Source organism: Taeniopygia guttata, chromosome Z (genome assembly GCF_048771995.1).
Source record: "Taeniopygia guttata chromosome Z, bTaeGut7.mat, whole genome shotgun sequence".
NCBI classification, from domain to species: Eukaryota; Metazoa; Chordata; class Aves; order Passeriformes; family Estrildidae; genus Taeniopygia; species Taeniopygia guttata.
In genome coordinates this window covers 62,500,430-62,520,636 of record NC_133063.1, presented here as the reverse complement: position 1 = coordinate 62,520,636, position 20,207 = coordinate 62,500,430, and the positions used below count along the sequence as shown (strand labels likewise).

At 36.7% G+C, this 20,207-nt stretch overlaps 1 protein-coding gene across 1 annotated transcript in view; it reads right to left on the bottom strand.

Moving 5' to 3' along the window:
* LOC100230245 (guanine nucleotide-binding protein G(q) subunit alpha) overlaps positions 1-20,207 on the bottom strand; it is a 118,286-nt gene that overhangs the window by 80,123 nt on the left and 17,956 nt on the right. The gene's annotated exons all lie outside the window — the stretch shown is intronic.

Below are 20,207 nucleotides of genomic sequence, written 5' to 3'. Positions count from 1 at the left end.
AGAGCCCATCAAACTTCAACCTCAGAACCATATGAAATCACTGTTAATTAAAATCTGGTTCATATTTATTAATGAGCAGTCATTCCTTTCACTAAATCTTTTTCATGTCTTTTTATACTTTGTTCTAAAAGTAGTTTATTGATGAAATATGACTATTTTGTCAAAGTTAAGATCTCCTCGTTGGAAATTTCACAAAGGTTACAACACACAACATTTTTCCTTTGCTCCAATTCAACAAGCTCATCCATGACTACAAAAGCTTATCTATATTATCCCTGTGTTTGCTTAAGAGGAGGAGTTGAATCTGCACAGCTACATAAGCCCTGTGTTCACCCATCTACCCAGCTCTGCAGAAAACAAAATGAATTGCTCAGTGCTTTGTTTTTCAGACTTTCAGCCTGGGCTTTATTTTAATAATTTCTGTAAAGCTTTCATGGATCATACCATAATATTCATGTCCAGGACAAAGGCAAACTTATAGGCCTCTTAGATAATATTCTCAGTGTCTTCCCAAAAAACTGTGTTTCACAGCAGCACAGTTTAAAGGAGTAGCCCTTAATTATTTCTGAGATAGCACACACTGCAAAATCTAAGTGTCTAAAATCTTCTGTCCTTACCACAAGCATAATTTTGAAACCATCACTCCCATTTCTTGCACACATATAATGAACTTCTAATGCAGGTTTTCTTTACTCACACATTCCCAGAAAATCAAACATGATGTTACATACTACAGAATCAGAATGGTTTGCGTTAGAAAGGACCTTAGAGATCATCTAATCAAAACACCCCCTTGCCATAAGCAGGGACATCATCCATTAGAACAGTTCGCTCAGACCCCATCTAACCTTGCCTTGAATACTGCCAGGGATGGGGCAACAACAAGTTCTCTGGGTAACCTGTGCCGGTGCCTTACCACCTTCACATGTAAAGAATTTCTTCAATTTCTATCCTTTTTCAGTTTAAAGCCATTTCTCCTTGTCCAATCATTACACGCCCTCGTAAAAGTCCCTCTCCGACTTTCTTGCAGGCTCCATTTAGGTAAAGAAAGGCTGCTAGAGATCAAGACACTGACTGGTATCAACTTGTGCTTTCTACAGCCTCATCCATTCATTACAGAACAAGTTAAAAAATACATCATGGCAATGCATTCTTAAAATTTTATCAATTTACCATAATAATAAAAAAAAAAAAAAAACCACTTGGTAACAGCCAAAACAAGACCCTCGAGTGGGCCTGTTTCACCTGGTGAAAAGAAGAAAACCTGAAATTACATAAGAAAAATATCTACATATTCTTTTGAGAGGATATGAATGCCTTATGGACTCTGTTAGCAACTGCTTCCACCATCATCATTCTACTAATACCTCCAGCTGATACAAGACAAGAGTAAAGGTGAAACGGCACTGCAGTGGATCAGCAAAATGGACCAATGGGGGATAGAACTATACTGAGACCAATTTTCTGCTGGCTACCACAGCACATTTACATGAGTCAAGTCAGTTCTCTGAAGCCAGATACATAGTATATTCTCATCTGTCAGAAGACTGCTGAGGCCACACAAAGCACCTGAAACTCAGTCATAATCAGAATACCACCACTACACTCCCTCATCTTTTAAAAAGCATTATTTTCAACCTTTCCCACCCCATCCCCTCCTTGTCTAGTACTTAGGTGAGGATTGAATATTGTGATTGAATAAAACCCCACACTCCTGTTTCAAGCACACAGCTTGGCTGGTCATCTGACTTTTAAACTTCTCAGATAAAATCAACCTAATAAGTGATAAAAGACTAACTGTCTTCTAAAAATAATAAGAAATGTCTGTAATAGTGATGAACTTTTCAATCATGGAATAGAGGATTATCAAAATCTGTAAGAGCTTAACATCTTAAAAACTGAAAATTTCTCAAAACTGCTTTGTTTGTTTTTTTTTTTTTTCCTTGAAATGTTAATAGCTCCAACTATTACTGTGGCATCAAGAATTTTACAACCAGAGATCTGAATGTATTTCTAGCAGTATTACATTCACAAGCAGAATCAGGAAAGAAGGCAGGTTGCTTAAATGCGGAATATATACTTATGCATGCACTTGCACCCAGATATATACATATCATGTACAATTTATTTCTCCTGGAACACATCCTGCAAAAATCAAGCTACAGAATGTTGAAATGCAACATTCTTTACTTCGCAAAATAAATGGAAAAAACTTTAAACATGGTTAATTTTTAAATAGGTGAGAATGCAGCTACTAGCAGAGAGGTTTCAAAACTTGTGGTGACTGACAAAGAAGATACAGAAGACTAATTTAAAAGAAAAACAACTGTAGAAGCCTAGAATGACAAGCCTTTCCTTTCTATGGTTGTCCTGTACTTGTTTTTGCATTTTTCTCCATTGTAACTTAAAAAAAAAAATCTTAGGTATAGTAACTTCAGATCAAATGCGAGACTGGTTTTTATCTAAAACAACAAACATAGCATTCTCTAAGCAAAATTCACACTGGCATCTCTTAAACAGAAACACTGCTAAGCTACACCTGATAGTGTTTTTTTTCCCCAGGTTTGACCTATGAAAAGACAATAAAAACTTGCTATTTTATTGTTTGAAATTTTATATTAAATTAGATAGAAGAGGACATTCTTAACAGGTAAGGAAGGAGAAAGTAATTGAAATCCACTACACTGTTAGTCACTGTATACACACGCTTACTAGGAACCATCAAAATAACAGTGTGTACATCTGCAGAAAACTGGCTCTCATCTTGGGGCTTGGATGAAGAAAGAAATCCTACAAATACCTGGAAAGTGAAGATTCATGGATCAGGCTGGAACCAACACCCTACACAGATGAGCAGAACCATACTATAACCACAGTTGCATCAAACATTTACTCAGACAAAGCAGTGGATTTTACACTGCCCCACAGATTTATAGAAAAGGGGAGCAATCAATCTCATCAGATAGTAAGTAGCAGAGTAATTCCTAGGAAGAGTAAGAGCTAAAACAGTAACAGAGAGGTAATGCATGAAAAGAAAAATACTTCATTTCACTGAAAGTTATACTTCACTTGGAAGAGAGCTTAATGTCCACTATGCTACCACTAATTCAGCAATAGAGAAAACAAAAAATATGGTTTGGTCTGTTGCTGTTCCAGCAGTGGATTGCAACAGGATCATATTTCCACTGAAACCAAGTATGGCTAAATGAAAACATAAAACTGTGTAGAATTCAGGCTTTGGACCTGCTTCGCTTTGTAGGTGACAAATCAGTTGAAATGTAGTATGGAACGCATGAAGATCCGCCCTGGAATTGAAAAGAAGAAGCCAGTCAGTCTCCCCTACCACTTAGAACAGCAGATTTCAGGCTCACAGTCAAAGGCTTCTGCTGGGAGGGATATTCGGTTGGTAAGACTGTAGCAAAAGTCCCTGAAGTGGAGGTGAAGCTCCCCAGCTCACCCTGTAACATGTATCTGGACAAGTTCTGTAGCAGAACTACAGTATCTCGTCTCTATCAAAAGCGGGAAGCAAAGCTAGTGAAACAAACAGCTCAGTCCATCTGATGTGGTCATGCACCTAGGCAGACTGTGCTCTCATCCTGATATCTTACGAAGAGATCCATACGTCTACATCACCTCTACATGACCATCACCTCTGTCAATAGTTGCCACAACTGAGTTGACCTGCTTCAAGCTGCTACAGCTATTGCTCAGGCAGTCCTTTTCAAGTCAAGACTGCTAGTACTCTACAAACTTTTTTCTGTATTGCTTAAAAAGTATTATCTCTGTGGCATTGTATCACTGTATCATACCTTGTGAAAGATACATAAATACAAACCTACACCTACAACCAATTTATACTAACACAAGTTAGTAACTTTTGGTTATTAACCATAAAATACTGACCATTTTCACCTTGGTCATAGAAACACCAAAGAATTTCAGTGACAACTCATGCAGAGACAGAATTCCTGTAAGGAATTACCAGTTCTGGTAATGGATATAGTAGGCATATTAATATGTATCATAAAATGAACAGTAAAACCATTATATCTTCCTTGTGTGATTATCTAACTCATTAATTGACATTAATAGATTAAACTGCACAAGAGTTGCTTGATGTTAGGAAACTTTTGAATTAGAGTTACAGAAAAGCCTATGAAACAGGAAAGCATCTCACATTTCAATGGAGAAAAAAAAAAAAAAAGCCAGAAAGAGAACTAAGGTGTCTTCTAGTCTGTTCCTACATCAACAGCACCATGTTTTGCAGTTATGTTGAAAACTGAACAGAATAACCACAAAAAGCCAAATTAGGTGAGAACCCCAGTGATAGCATTTTGAGATTTAACAATGCACAGGTTGAAGTTAAGAACCACTTAGAAAAAAAAGGGAGAGAGGTACATATTGTTCTATTGCTAAATGTTTGCTCCACTGAAGAATATCTTTAATTAAAAATCACTACATAATTTTCTTACTTGTTTTGCTTAAAAGCCACATTTGCATATTCCACTTGCTTTTAAAAACAGAATAAGCATATAATCATGTCACCATTGACTAAATTATCTCCTCTGTATCATTTCAGTAATTAATAAACATTTCATTAAGATGACTGTCAATATTCTACACAGTATTATTTCATGAATTACTAACGGAACAACAAAAAAGAACAAGATGAGAAAATATTTATCCAAAAAAGGATGGATAGAATTTTATGAAGTAGCTCATGAAGTACATAATTACCTCAAATAGGGAATATGAAACATCGACATTCATGTAGAGCAATTTGTTTCAAGAATAATCTTGAATAGCTTAAATATTTATTAAAAACTAAGCAAATGTTATCCATTACAAATATTAATAAAGCTGTTGCATCATTTCCTTACCTACACAATTGAAACAGCATTAACCACCTTCCTTTAAAAAAAGGAAAATAATACCTCCCATTATGTGGACAGTTAGTCTGAGTGCTTCCTACAGCAGAAAAATGCTCTTACAAATTTAATCTGGTTGTTTTTGAGACTATAATAAAGTTAATCATTCTAGTGCAGCTACAAAACTTAGAGAAACAAAATACCCATCCTCACTGTACAAGTGATGCACTCAAAATAGTTTAAGTGACTCCTACAATAAAGCCTAAGACATACGGAATTACTGAAAAACTGGAAGGAAATGGAAGATAGAATTGAAACATAAAATTCAGCTGATGTTCTGCAGCTTCTTAATTAATGTTAATTCAAGCTTTTTTGTGAATCAGAACCTCAAACTCTTTACAGGAAATGCAGTTAATCAAATACAGCTTTGTGCCAGATAATCAAAGCTATACAGCAAAACTACTATTATACAGCTAGGCACAGCTCATTACTGAAAGTCAGCATTCTCTTCTCCACACCTTCAATTCAGAAAAAACCCCAAACCCACCCAACCAGACAAAGAAAACCAAACCAGCAAGCCCCCACCCTGCTCAAAAATCAAAAACCAGACAAATCAGCAGCAAAAAATACCACCACTGCCTAAGCCCCCATATAACAAAACAGTATCTCCTCTTCATCTTTTATAGCTACAAAAAGATAATTGTCACCATCTTAAAGGTATCTTATTCTGGTTTAGGTGTAATTCAGAAGCAAGAAAACAAGAGAAGAGAAGAGAAGAGAAACTGGGTGCCTTCACAGAGGACAATTCCTCAAGAATTCACACAGCTTTGTAAATAGGTTCAAAGCAGGACAGGATGCCACCTTGTGTGACCTTCTCCTCCCGTCTCTTAAAAGGATCCCTCTGATAAACCACAGGCTCCCTAAAGAGAATCAACTCTTTCCAGCCTGTGCTTAATTTTCCATTTTATATTCTTTTGAGCAGCTTTGACAACTTCTGCCTAAAGAACTCATCTGTGTAGGAAAAGTGTCATAAATCAAATCTCACCCTCAAAAATATGTTCTTGATGCTACTCACAACTCAACTGAACAGCAAACTGTTTAAAGTCAGTCTGTTGGCTGCTGCTCTTCCATGGAAATGTTATAAACAAAACCAGAAGCAAACATCAGCATTCATAAAAGAAGGTATGATACAACCTCTTACCTTCCTTGCACAGAGTAAAGGAAAAATCTGTCTTTATAAACTTGTGTATGATTAATTTCATATGAATGTTTATATGAGGGTGTTGGAAAGCAGACTCCAATAGATTCCAAGGCACAAGCATGTAAAAATTGATTATTTATTATCTTCTTCAAGATCAGTGTAGTACACAACTATTTATAAATAAACATGTTTTCCATAAGCTATTTATTAAATTAAAATGATAATAATTTGCTGACCACCACCTGATTTTCTGTGAAAACTACCTTAACTACTAATTCGATGGAGACTGGGTTTAGGGTTTAAATCTTTTATATTTCCTTAATATTATACCAACAGTTCTTCACTCTGCACCTAAGCTGGACTGAAAACGATGGGGGCTGACAGAGGCCATACAACACTACATGTCCTGCAAGTCTCTCCACAAATTTCATTACGACATTTAGGTTTCCCTGCATTCCAAGAAAAGACTTCAGTTAGCTTAAAATATAAATGTAAAATAAAAGTTAACATAAAATTTATTTACCTAATAATTAAGTCTTTCAAGTTTCTTTCACCTTCTGTTACTCGGCAGGATTATGAACAAATAAACACAACTCCGATTCCTACCAACTCCGAGAGACACTATTTCGGGGACAGTATATGGAAGGGAAAAAATACCTTAACTACTTAAAACCCTATGCCTTCAGAAAAAGTGGTCTTCATGTCCAAGATAACACAACAGAGTTTGGCCATCTGTGTTTTCCCCATGCCAAGGGCTACCATTCTTCTACCATACAGAAAACTGCAAAAGGTGAGTACTTCTCTATTGATATGTTCCATCTACAAACATACCAAGAAAACAACAGCTGTATTTACCAAGCACACAAAGCCTTATAGTTAGCATGTTCTGCTTTTGTAAAGTATAGGTAGAAATTCTGTGACCTGTTTTCTAATCTGTGTTTTAAAGAAGTACTGTAGTACTCAGAGGATATTAGATGTGCACTTGAATCCATCTGAAATACCAATATAAAACAGTATATTATGTAATTTGTTTAACAATATGTTATCAACAGCTAAGTCCAAAAACATGAAAACATCCTCTCCAAAGTTTTATAATATTTATTGTATTCTATGTTTGTGAGCTCTATTTTGAAAGCCTGATACAAACTTTTGACCTACCACTCATACAAAAAGGCTCCATCCCAGGGCTGAAAGTATACAGTACAGCATTTTACTTCTTAGAACATGGAAATGCATACAAGTGAATTGCTTTGCTATACCAAAACTAGTATAAATATGAATTTACTGAAAACAAACCACGTGAATAATAGCACATTTGTTATGATCTAATAAAGTAATATCAAGTAGTATTTCTAATAGTAAACCTTATTATCTGAAATTAGAAACTAAGAACAACTGTTTTGTACCATTTTGGTACATTTTATCCTCAAGAATGGTTGACCACTGCTTCCAAGAATGACAGTCACTCCAGTTCCATGCTTTAGTCTAGATATAATGAAGCACTACTTCCAGGGAAGAAACATAAATGAATGAACAGAAAACCCCTTTGCCTTTCCACCTTTTTATATGTCCTTCATTCATGCCAAAGAAAGAACATTTTCATATGGATTGAGATGATTTAAAAGTAAGACAGAAAAGCAAATCATCCTAGTTCTTCTTACACATGAAGAGAATAATATTTTTCAAAGTTATTTGAGGTCTTTCCATGTGAGGTTATGTTCTCCTGAGGAAGACATTTAAGCTGTTCTCTTGGTCTCTTCTGCTTTTGCTTCTTTGCTGCCCAAGCTTCAGAGCTCTCTATGACCCCCTTACTAGTATGATAACATGACAGCTGTTGCTGAACACCTAATTAGACAAGAGTCGACTTACCAGTGTAACTATGAAACTTACCATAGAAACATAAGGGAACTATGTAACAAATGTTGGTATGCAGGTACCTGTCAGATCCATTCCCAAGCAGCACTAGACTTAACACAGGTTTCTTTCAAGCCTCAAATATACCCCTAGAATTAAAATGATGAAGTAATTTTTGCTTTAGAACAACAACACACAAACAAGTACAAAGTACAGGGTCTTGCAAGCAGAGCCCTGAACTGACTGCAGTAAGGAATCAGCTGGGGTAATTAAAGGTTTTTTTAGTATTATATCTTACACATTATGTATCTTCCTGGTTTCCTAGGGGAACACATCTTGAGAGCACCATAAAGGAAATACTTAATGGTATAAGACAAAGTTTTATAGTAAGTATTTCTCTCTAGCACTTAACCCCTTTCTCTCGTGCTACTGTGAAGGTGTTCCTCCTCCTTCCCCAGGGAGATTGAAGAGGTGGTGGTACCACGCTCACCTGGTTTCAGGCCCTCTCAGTGAATGAGCATCCATTTCACTCCCACACGCCACCAACTCCAGTTACTCCATTTGGGATATCATGGTCATCACAGCTGATCCCAGCATTAAACTGGAAGGACGGTGGGGTGGGGGGAGTTTAGGTATTTTATAAGGAACAAAGAAACATCCTAACAGAAAATAGAATGGGCAGACAGCTTCAGCAGACATAGGCTGATGGGAGAGCAAGAAAGGAGGTGAACTGGGGAGAACAAAGGCAAGTCCAGTGCAGACACTGTTTTCAAATCAGCAGTTGTGAGTAGCCCTGGGACGAACTTTTGCCATTCCCTACATGGCAAAGCTCCTCCTGGCTGGCCTTTATTCCATGGACATGGCAGGCCTGTGGAGCCCAGGGCTGCTCCTCTTGCCAGCCTCCTTCCATGTACAAGTTTCTCGGAGGCTATTTAGCAGCCATTCGAAAGACTGTCCCCAGAAGACCTGTGCCTTACTACAGGCAGTATTCCTTCATCTCTTCACCCCCCAAGGCCCACACAGAGCCCAGCACGGCTGACAGACCATGATAAGAAGCTCTGGCACAGCAGCTATACGTAAAAACATATGACTCCATTTTTATTTTCATCCCACAAATACTGTGAGAGGCTCAGATGTTGGGTTTGTGTTCCTCTTGTTCCTACATTCCCAGTGATAAATGTAGGAACATCAACGTAGGAAGCTCACAACTTCTACGTGCTGCTCAGTGCACACTGCAGGGGTGTGCACATACACTGTGAAATCCAGGCAAGCTCCAAGGCTGAGCCTGTTATAAATCCACCCAGAGAGAAGCACAGTTCCAGACATTGTGGCACATTTCCTGCAGCCTATGGCAGATCATCCTTTACTTAAGAGTGCTTTTTAACTGCTACTTCCCCTGGAAAATCACTAGTTTTTGAGGGTTTTTTCTGTCCTCATATTTTATCTCCTCTGAGGTATTCCAAGAAGCCATATATTAATTAAGCAGCTCCTCTAAAATGAAGGTAGACCCCTTGCACACTTGTTCCTCCTACAAGGAGAGAAGTCCTGAACAAGTCAGCTCATTAGCTGGATAGGAGTGACACAACTAGCTCTTATTTCGACAATTTTAAATTGAGCAAGTTTGGAATAATACTGAAAGAGTAAAGACTGAACAAATAATGTTTTAATCATGTTCTTTGCATATTTTAATATAAATACCGCCTATGCACATACTTTCATGCGCATACATACACACACAAAGCGACAAAGGCTCTAAAGACATAAATACACCACCGGCACTCTCTGAATTTAAGAAATCAGGTCAAGGGTAATATTAGCAAAGAACAATTTTATAATTAAGAAAAGTATAATTAGATTCTCCACCCCCTCCCACTAAAAAATCTCTGCTTTTTGTTAAGGAAAAAAAAAAAGCAAATCAAATAGCTAAGTTCTGAGAGGACATCCTTGCTAGCTTTACACACTACAACATATAGGTATTTCCATGCTTAGTACATGACAAATGCAGCATTCTTTTCAGATGCTGCATTTGCTCAAGCAAATAGATGAAAAATTGAAAAAAAAAAACTTTATGCTTGGGTAAAGTGAGGGATGAAAACTACTACTGGGTCAGTAAGAACATGGACTGTCACAGTCAGTAAGAACAGGTATACAGGCACACAGATTTTACGGTCAAAGCATCCAGTGCAATCATTTTGCATTTGCATTTTTAACAGCACAGTGTCCTAGCATGCATACTGCTTAAAGCATCACTTTGGTATGGCTGAACTGAGTGACATTTTAATGTTCTGCTTCTCCAGCAGGGACTGTCAGGTGGCACCGCTCTGGAGTACCAACTACACTGTCACAGAGACAGCATTCATGGCTTGTGCCCCTTCACATGCCCAGGCAGGGCCCAACTCCCATGCCACTGATCTCCTCAGATGAGCAACTTCAGAAACTCAAAGGAAGAGTTTCCAGTCACATCTCTGACATATCAAAACAGACAGCTACATGACTCTTCTTCTGTTCAAGAGAAACTTCTGATCCTCCTTATAATAACCTTGTTGCTGAAGTTACATATTTGTTTAGACCTGATTATATAATCTGATTATATACCAGATTATTCTTACCTACTCTGAAAGTTTTTCATTTTTTTGGTATTTTTATTCACTTTACACATGTACTACAAAAAGACTGCATAGATTAATAAATAACTATTTCTTACTTATAAAGGTAATAAAACCCATAGGACAGTAACACGCAAAACTCAGTTAAAATTGTGGATAAGCAACACGCCTTCATGAGTCACAGGAAAGTCTTGTTTTGCTAGATCCTATTACAATATTAGAAGAAATCTCCAGAAATTCATAAACTAGATGGCATCAGAATTCAACAAAACAACTACTGTTTTACTCAAACATCAGCTACTCTGGCCAATAGCACATACCACCTAGACATGGATATGTAACTTAGGAAATGTCACCTCCTTTCTCTCCTAGTTGCCTCATTGCTCCAACCTCTTCTGAAATTACATGTGACTTTCTGTTTAATTAAAGTCCACATGCTGTTCATTTGCATTTAAGCAAGTTACTTGCATTAAAAATACTGGTTCATCTGAGATAAAGTTCTAAATTCACTTAATATCCTAAGTAATTAGGCTTTCTATGTTGACAGGTTCTCGTTTTATGAACATTCATGTAATTCTGGTTTTCATTTGTTGTATTGGCATCTGGTTTCAAAAAGACTACATTGAGTACACTTCTAGCTACTTTCAGTGCTATGGCAAAAGACACTCAGGAACATGATAATACTATGAATCTCTTCCTGTTCTTATTTAGTACACCAAAGTAGAAATAAATTTAACTGTCAGGGCAAAGAACTGTAACACAGCTGCAGTTCACACAGGCATGAGGTGGCAGGACGAAAGACTAGTTTCTGTTTGCCAGTACTTTTTCTTCCTAGAGGAAACTTTTACTTCCAAGAAGTAAGCATTTATTTAACATGCCATTCCTTTGCGCAATAGTAAAATAAGAAGTATTTGAGTCCAAATTTTTATGTTTTAGGCTATTAAAGTGTTATCCACCAAGTCAATATTCTTTGTAATTTTTTTTAAATTATAATTTCGGTTCAGCTAAAAAATCCCCCAACAAAACAACCAAGGGCATATCCAGCTGTCACCACAAACCACAGAGTTAACCATTCAAAGCTAAACAAGAACTTACTTAAAACAACCATAATGGCATGATGCTGAAAGGTGATTATATTTGGCACCTCTGTATTTACTTCTACTTTTGCATCATTCTTTTTATACCCCTCCAGTAACCAAACAAAACACAACCCCCGACCACTTCTTTTGGACTTACACAGTTCAATTTATCAATTTTTAAAAAATACTTTGCTTGACAAAATGTAGTCTTTGGTCCCTTTTCTATAGGGTTGGACTGTCTGAAAATCTATAATGAAAAACTCTGGGAAATCCAACAGAAGATATTACAAATGTTCTTTTTGTTATCAGTTTGTTCTAGGAGAAAGAAAGGCAGGCAGAAAGAGACAACATACAATAGCTTACATGACTAGAAAATAGCCCACTCCTTTTAGATATCTCTAAAAAATCCCCATGTCATAACACCCCTATTGCTCTAAAGGCCTTGAATATTGTGAAATAAAGTTGATTTTATGGAGAGTACAAATACTGAAAACACTAACATTTTTCAAAACAAAGAACCAACAGCATTTTTCTACACTAATATCACAATTTCTAACCAACAGACCCCTCCACACAGCTTTCACTGTTGTCCTGCATACTTTGCAAAATCACCACCAAGTACAAAGGTGCACATCTTCACCAAAACCCTCCAGCAGCTGTCCAGCCTCACCCTGCAGGTTTCTACACTGTGCAAGCCAGGAGAGGAGAGCTGTGCGTGGCTGAAACAATGTCTGCCTGGGACATGATGGTGGGAGCTGCCAGCCAGCTCTCCCCAGTCAGGCACATCTTGGCCCTTGGAGAAAGAGGACCAGGAAAGAGCCCTTCCTCTACTCACTGACAAGAAGCTGACAATCCAGCTCCCTGTAAAGGTCATGGTGCAGAATTCATTTCTGGAGAGTTTTAAGCTCCTTCCCCAGCCTTCAAGTTAAAACCAACACAGAGCCATTTGGCCGTGGTCACAGTGGTGAGCAGGAGGTGTCTGAAGGAGGACAAGGATGGCACTTTCAGCAGCAGCAGTCAAGCCTTAGTCCACACTTTGCAACACTTGGGACAATGGGAAGCAGAAGACAATGTAATAACCAGGGATTTCTGAACTATCTTCCTTTTTCCGTCTGGTCAGTTGTCAGGTTTTGGGATATTTTGCTGACTGCAGCTGTCTCATTTGTCAAAAACAAAAAAAAAAAAAAAAAAAAGAAAGAAAAAGCCCAGCTGCTTCAATATGTGTCTTACCCTACAGATACAACCACCACTGGAAGCCTTTAAGCACTAGTAAAAGGTTAACCACTGCATCCTCCCAGGCTGTTGAAATATATGTACACATCCAGTGTCATCAACACCTCACATTAATTGCCAATTATCTAAAACACTTAGAACACTTAAAAAATGTTTGCCATGAAGAAGCTGCAGTCAATTTTCTCTTTTAACATGATCTCTAAAATCATGCAAGCATTCTGACATTTATTGCACGCGGAAGGATGCTGCCACAACTAATTTAATCTCTGCCACATAGGAACAAGTCCCATAAAATACAATTGAAGTGTTTTGGGGATAGTCTTTAATTTGTTGCAGTTCTGGGAAAATGTTACCTACCTAAGTCTAGGTTTATCAACTCTGATAAAGCAATTTAATTGACTAAAATACACAGTTAAAGACTACTTTCTCACTATGACTGACAAAGAATAAAGCTATGGAAATGTGCTTTAGAGAACAGATCAGTGAATCCCAGATGCCCTGTATTATTCCCTGATACAAAATTTAAGATGACCATTGCTGCTCCGATAAATATGAATCCTTTTTTTTTGTCATCAGAGATCACCTATTTTGTTGGTCAAGTTCTCACACCACCTTAACAGCTTTCTTTATTTCTAAAGATGACAAAAAATAGATTTTAAAGGCTTCTGCACAAGTTCTCAAAAACAAGCACTTTTCTCAAGTATCATGTACCTTCACTTCAAACTGCCAAATTCTCTCTTTCCCTCAACAAAAAAATTGGTAAGTCAGAAAATTAAGAGGGGGATTCCTATAATAAGAAATTTTCAAACTGTGAAAATCACAAAAAGAGAAATTTGAGTTGTGAGTGCAAAATTGTTCCTGCAATCTAAGTTTCTGTAGCAGAAAACAAGAGAAAATGTACATTATTTGTATAAAGATATGGATTTTTACACTATGCTTACAGCCAATAAATAAATTTCAACTACCAGAACTATAAAAAAAAAAAAAATTCAAACCTTCTTGCAACTAAAAGGATGAAAAGTATGTTCAGGGTATTTGCAGGGAAAAAACTCCAAACAACCTACCACCCTCCCCAGCTTTGCAAGTGTTACTTTCTTCTATATACTGACTTCTCTGATGTCAGTAATTTAAAAAAAAAATCAATCATATTTTAAAGAAATTAAGTTACTGAAGAGTTTGGAAGAAGAAATTAAAGAAAGTGGTAATGACCTCAGGAAAGGTTAATCATACCCCTCCCCCTGCCTCTTTTTTCCTGTGATCCTTATTAAGGATTTTTTCTGCCATCCTTACTCTTTAAGTAGTCCCAACAGATTACTGCAAACTATGGCCTTATTAATATGAATGAGGGTAAAAAACTGAGAGTAGACAAAGTATACTGCATATCCATTTTAATATCTTTACAAGTATTCTTGAAAAATAAGGAATAGGAATAAAGAGCATCAAATGTTTTCCAAAAATCTCTGCCAATCACTTAATAACCGAAGTACCTAAAAAATTTCTTAAGATGGGAGAGTCTAAGAATTTAATTACCATGGTGTGACTGGTTACCATATATTAGCTGCACCACAGTGGCTTTTGTATGGGTAGCTTCAGTTATATACAAATGTCAAGTTTTATCAAACTGATTTGTTAGTCCTTTTTGATTTCAGTAAATCTTGCTGCACTAAACAGTTAATGAGAAGATTAAATACCTTTAAACGCTGTCCTAAAAAGTGACTTCACTTACGTTATACCATATTAGCAAATGAAGAAAAATGTATTTGAAGGATGACGCATATAACTTTACAGAAACTAACTTACTTTTAAACTTCAAAGTATCAGATGAAAGTAGAAGACTTAAATGACTTTTTACTAATTCTCTGGTTTTATTCTACTGCAGCTCTGCTGTTACAAGTTTATTATTAACTTGCTTTTTAACTTCTACTTGAGAAGTTAGTTGAGAAACAATTCTTTGGCAAGCTATTTTGTTACATCACACAACTAGGTGTACAGGTCGTGACCCCATTCCTTCTCAACACAGAGGTGAAACATATATTTACCTGAATTTCAGCACAGTGAGGTTATATCTGTTGTGTGTGATGTACCAGTCCTCTGAACAGTTCCTTATCAATGTGCTTATGTTACTGTTGTTAATTCTTGCAACAAAAAAGAGTACTTATTCTACTCACTTAACAATCAAACAGACCACTACTGGTACCTAACAAATAAGCACCAATTTCACCACTGTTTTTCTTGAGTTTCTTTGCCTTCCTACAAATCTCATCTGCATGCCAAATTTTAGTGAGGCTTAGAAAAAAAAATCCACATGAGCTATCCATTTCAAATCAGTTATTAAAATGTTACCTTCATTGTTGCTTTGCATACTTGTGATTTTTAAAACTAAATGCAGTATCAAGACTAATCTCAGTGCAGAGAAGGTGGTCCATTCTGACTACATCTCCACACACTGCCATATGGATTTATTCAAAACTCTGCTTACAGGCATTCCATGATCACACACATTCCTTTTTGACTCCATACCCTCCACTAGAAGCTGTGTTAGGCTATCTTCAGTAAAACATGGATGCTGTGACAACAACCTGGGATGAAGTAAGTGCAGATGTAATGACTTGTACATTATACTATGTATCGACTTCCAGTAACACGAACACTTTTCCTCTCACACAACATGTAACTGCAGGCAATCAGCAGGCTAAACTCTGGAAAGCATGTAAAATTTAAAATAAAAGTTCTACATCTTCAAAGCCCTAAATACTGTGGCCTAAAGCCAAAATTAATTACCTTAAATTCTGCTCTTCCCTTGTACAAGTATTTTCTGAATTACCAAGACTGAAATACAACCATTTCTAGTTCTGTAGAAGAACAATATATAAACTTTATGTTGGAAGACACCTATAGCACTGGGTTTCAGTTTGCAACTAGTGAAAGCCATTGCATTACCAATGTAACTTCCTAGGACAAGGAGACAGCTCCTTTATGTCAACTACTGATGCACGGCTGTTGATTCATATGCAATATTGTACATATTATATAAGTTTGTAAAATCAAAAACCAGTTATTAAACAAAAATAGTGATTTGACTTTTGCAAGGAAGAATTGCTAACATAATGTTACATGAACAGATGTCTTTTTATATATTTTACCAGCAACTTCAGTTAGAATCTAATGCATCATATAATTACACTATGATTTGTTTGCTTGAACTGATCATCTTTCTAATGAAATAAGCTTTCCAAAAAGCAAATTTATACAAATAAATTTCCTGTCTCTTTACTAAATTAAAATTTTCTTTCCCAATTTTACTGGTAGCCTAAAATTTCCTGAAGAATGTGTAAAAAGTAACTGTACATAAAGTTAAAGGCATATAGCTCAGTTTAAAGCATGAAAAAGTTCCATACATAGTAATTTTGTAGACATAAAACCAACACATGGGAAAGCCAGCATCAAACCTCTCATTCCAATGGCTCTGCTGTACAGCTACATAAAATCTATGGGTCAAAATTATTTTAAAGGATGCATGAATATACTCGCACATGCAAAGTGAGACAGAAGGATAGCTATTCTTTTGCTTCCTAACAAAAAGACAGCCTAGAAGGACTGTATTTTTCCCTGTTGAATTCCTTATTTTTTAAATCAAAAACGTCTGTTAAAATCTGTTTTTCTGATGCTTCTGTTGAAGAGTATTGATATGAATTGACAGTAGCTGTTACCATTAACCAAAACAAAAAGTCAAATCAAACAAAAAGGACTGATAATTTAGATGCTAACAAAGACACTGCCTAATCAAAAAATAAACACTTCTCTGATCTATTAGTTATGTTGCAATTTAAACTTACTGCACAGTCTAACACCAAAAGCAAAGGGGGAGTGAAAATGTCATTAATGGTTCGGACAATTTAGAACAAAAAAGACCAAAAACAATAAAGAGGACAACTTAATCCAAGTTTTTTCACATAATGGACTAATTACTACTGGCACTGAAACACAGCAAAAGAGAGTAAGTAGCTCATGTTCTTCATGAAATTCAGACTTGATCAGAAGATGTTTCTCAGCATAAATCAACCTACTTCAAAGAACTAATATTTCATTATCTCTCAGCAGTTATAGGGAAAGGAAAACTGCCAAGGTGAAATGCAAATTCCACCACTTTCATGTGAAGTAGCAGCCAATTGCTAAGACCAGATTATTTTTCATGTATATAAAATGCTATTGGGAGATGCTTTGCAAGCACAAATCTCTTTTCAGTTGAAGTGCCCTTAGGAGACCTGTCACAGAAGTACAGAATCATTTAAGTTGGAAAAGACCTTGAATATCACCAAGTCCAGCCATTAATCTAACACTGCCAGGTCCACCACTAAACCACATTCCTAAGCATCTCCAAGGATGCTGACTTGATTGATTCCCTGAGCATCCCGTTCTAGTGCTTGACAACCCTTCCCATGAAGAAATTTTTTGTGATAGCCATCTAAATCTCCTCCAGCACAACTTGAGGCCATTTCCTCTTGTCCTATTACTTGTTATTTGGAAGATTAATCCCCACCTCGCTGCAACCACTTTTAGGTAGTTGTAGAGAACCCTGAGCCTCCTTCTCTCCAGACTAAACAACTAACCTGTAGATTTAGTGAAGTTTCCACCTGAAACCTTTGCCAGAGTGTTCCTGTGGGCAGACATATACTAGCGTTTATTTCAAAAGCGTTCTTCTGAACCTAGCTTAAACTTCCTCAACTTCTTCATGGACTCTTTCTCTTTCCCATTGCTATCAAAGCATCCCCAGGTGAGAACATGGACTTCTTTAGAATGAAACCAGCAAGAATTGAAGTTAAGGACCACAGCTAATACATTCTAAATACAAACAAGCATTTAATCCCTAGAATCAGATTAGACCTGGCTAAAGAAAAAAAAAAAAAAGCACGCCTTAACCACGCACATCAGCTTCTCCACACCTATGGTTTCGCCCTGCAGACCCATTCTCATTCAAAATATTTGCTAACTTAGAAATAGCCTTTGTCTGGACTCCCCCACCTATCACCACAGGGGTAGTATTTATGAACTCTATGGAGGTGCCAGAGTGACTAATTAGCTAGTAGGTGGGCAGTACTTTGAAAATCTGCAGTGCTATGTTGCTATTCCCTCTTATTAAAAAAATACTCTTCTGCAGGTACAATCCAAAAAGACAGCAGTGTATAAGCAAGAATCCATTTGGAACATCCTTAGTCTCTCTACAGTATGACTTTGCTCCACTTGCTGAAGCCACTCTGGTGACAGCAGGTTTATTTCATGGAACTTATAGTCTGTCCATATAGTATAAGCTTTCCTGTATCTTAAAAGTTTATTCAGTATTTATCAGTCAGGATCCAAGAACCTATGAACAACAAAATGACTCCTCAATACAACTCTATACACAACAGAAGCAATAAGTACCTACTGTTGTTCTCATGCATCTCCTGCTTATTTATTCTTGCTTAGTAAAACCAAAGACAATGTAAAGAATATATTAATAAGTACTTTAGAGATAACAATTTTGTTAATTACTATCTTCCATGTTTCACTTTGGCACTGTACTTACGCTTCCAGGGTTCCTTACCTCCTAGGCTTTGCAGCACAGCAATAGCCCCAGAGGAGCTCACCTGAGGAGTCAGATCAAGACTCACAAAGTGTGAGGACATTTTCCCTGCTTCAAAATACAACTACAGGAGAAAATAACCCTTTTTACTACAATTTCTGCTTAGCTTAGTCATATACTATACAGAAAAACTTTCATTACCTTCTCTTGTTTGGCCTAATCAGTTCAAATTCCCAGTTTCAACTTCTCAAGAAAGACAACCTGCTGTCCAACTACACTACCAAGTACTCACATCCAGGGGGTTGAAAAGCAGGATGCAACATCAGATGAAGGAAGGAAAGTGGTCACGTTCTCATCCTTGATCAAAAGTTAGCCTCAGCTTCTGACCCTGCCAGTTCTAGCTATTTAAACATATGCTTACTCATGCATCCATTTCTCTTGGGGCTTCTAAATCAGGTCAAAGAATTGATAAGTACTTCAGTGCTTGCTGGCAGAGGTCACAGTTCTCTTCAGGAAATCTGCAATCCCTCTGAACAGATTCTTCACCCAGACAGCATGGCATAATGAAAGTTAACATAAACCATCAGGTGTCCAAGCATGCCAAAAGTTGCAATTTGAAAAACCTGTAATTAAAGCTACATGTACTGCAAATAAACTAATGAATTTCAATATTCTTAAACAGATGTTTAGAGGAATGACAGGATGTTTCATTAATATTAGTCAAAATATTAGTCAGACTTACTTCCAAATGCCAGTATGACTACATCGGTTAGACCAAATAAAAGAGAACATTAAAATATATTTTACAGTAAAGTTTTTCAGAAAAAAAAGTAGCTACTGGTGCCATCAAAAACATACACACCTGATTGTACACGATAGAAAGAATGAAAAGGAACTTCTATAAATAGTTATGTTTTATGGAATTGTAACAAGATGTTCCCAAGATATTAAAATATGCAGTTTAGTTCAGACATTAAGGCAGTACTGGCTAAGACATGAAAAACTGACTACTCCTAGGCAAGCATTTCCAGTCCAATGTAAATAAAAAGCTAGCTCTTTGGTAGCATTGGTACCTCAGTCTGTCTCAGAGTATAAACTGGGTGATGTGCTAGAGGGGGAAACAGCATCACCTGTGCAAGTAAAAACTACTGACCTTCTACTTTCCCTGCTTGAAAATTTAGTTTCAGTATGACACTTTTCCAAAAAGAAAAGCTATTGTGTGAAGTAAGATAATGATCCACAAAGCCCTGAGTTAAGGCCTTATCATTTAGGAAAGAATCATGCATTATGATCCAAACCATAGTAATTATTTTAATCCATTATTTTCTGGATCACAGAAAAATTGGCAACATGCTGTCGTTCACAGGTAATTTACAGCATCAGAAGCATTACAAGTAAATGACAAGAAAAAAAAGAAAAAAACAACCAAACACAACTCTAGATCAGTCTGAATCATGATTTTATTTGAGAAATGATGGTATGGATTCATTAATTGATCCAGAAATAAAGTTTGGTGTCATTTCCAGTATCATTCTGAAATGTAATTCATAACACTACAATTACAAAGAGATTACTGGGCAGAGCAAGCAGCTCAGGACACTTAGTTACAGAGATACCATCCATTTAAGAAAATTAATAAATACTCCTAGGTGACTTTCATGTCACAACATAGAATCAGAAAAATAATCTACCTTGCTTGCTGATGGACTAAAAAATAATCTACGTAACAAGCTCAGACTGCCTAGGAAATTGGGAATAAGATTACTATGAAAGCAATAAACTTCACAATTTGCATTTTGAGCT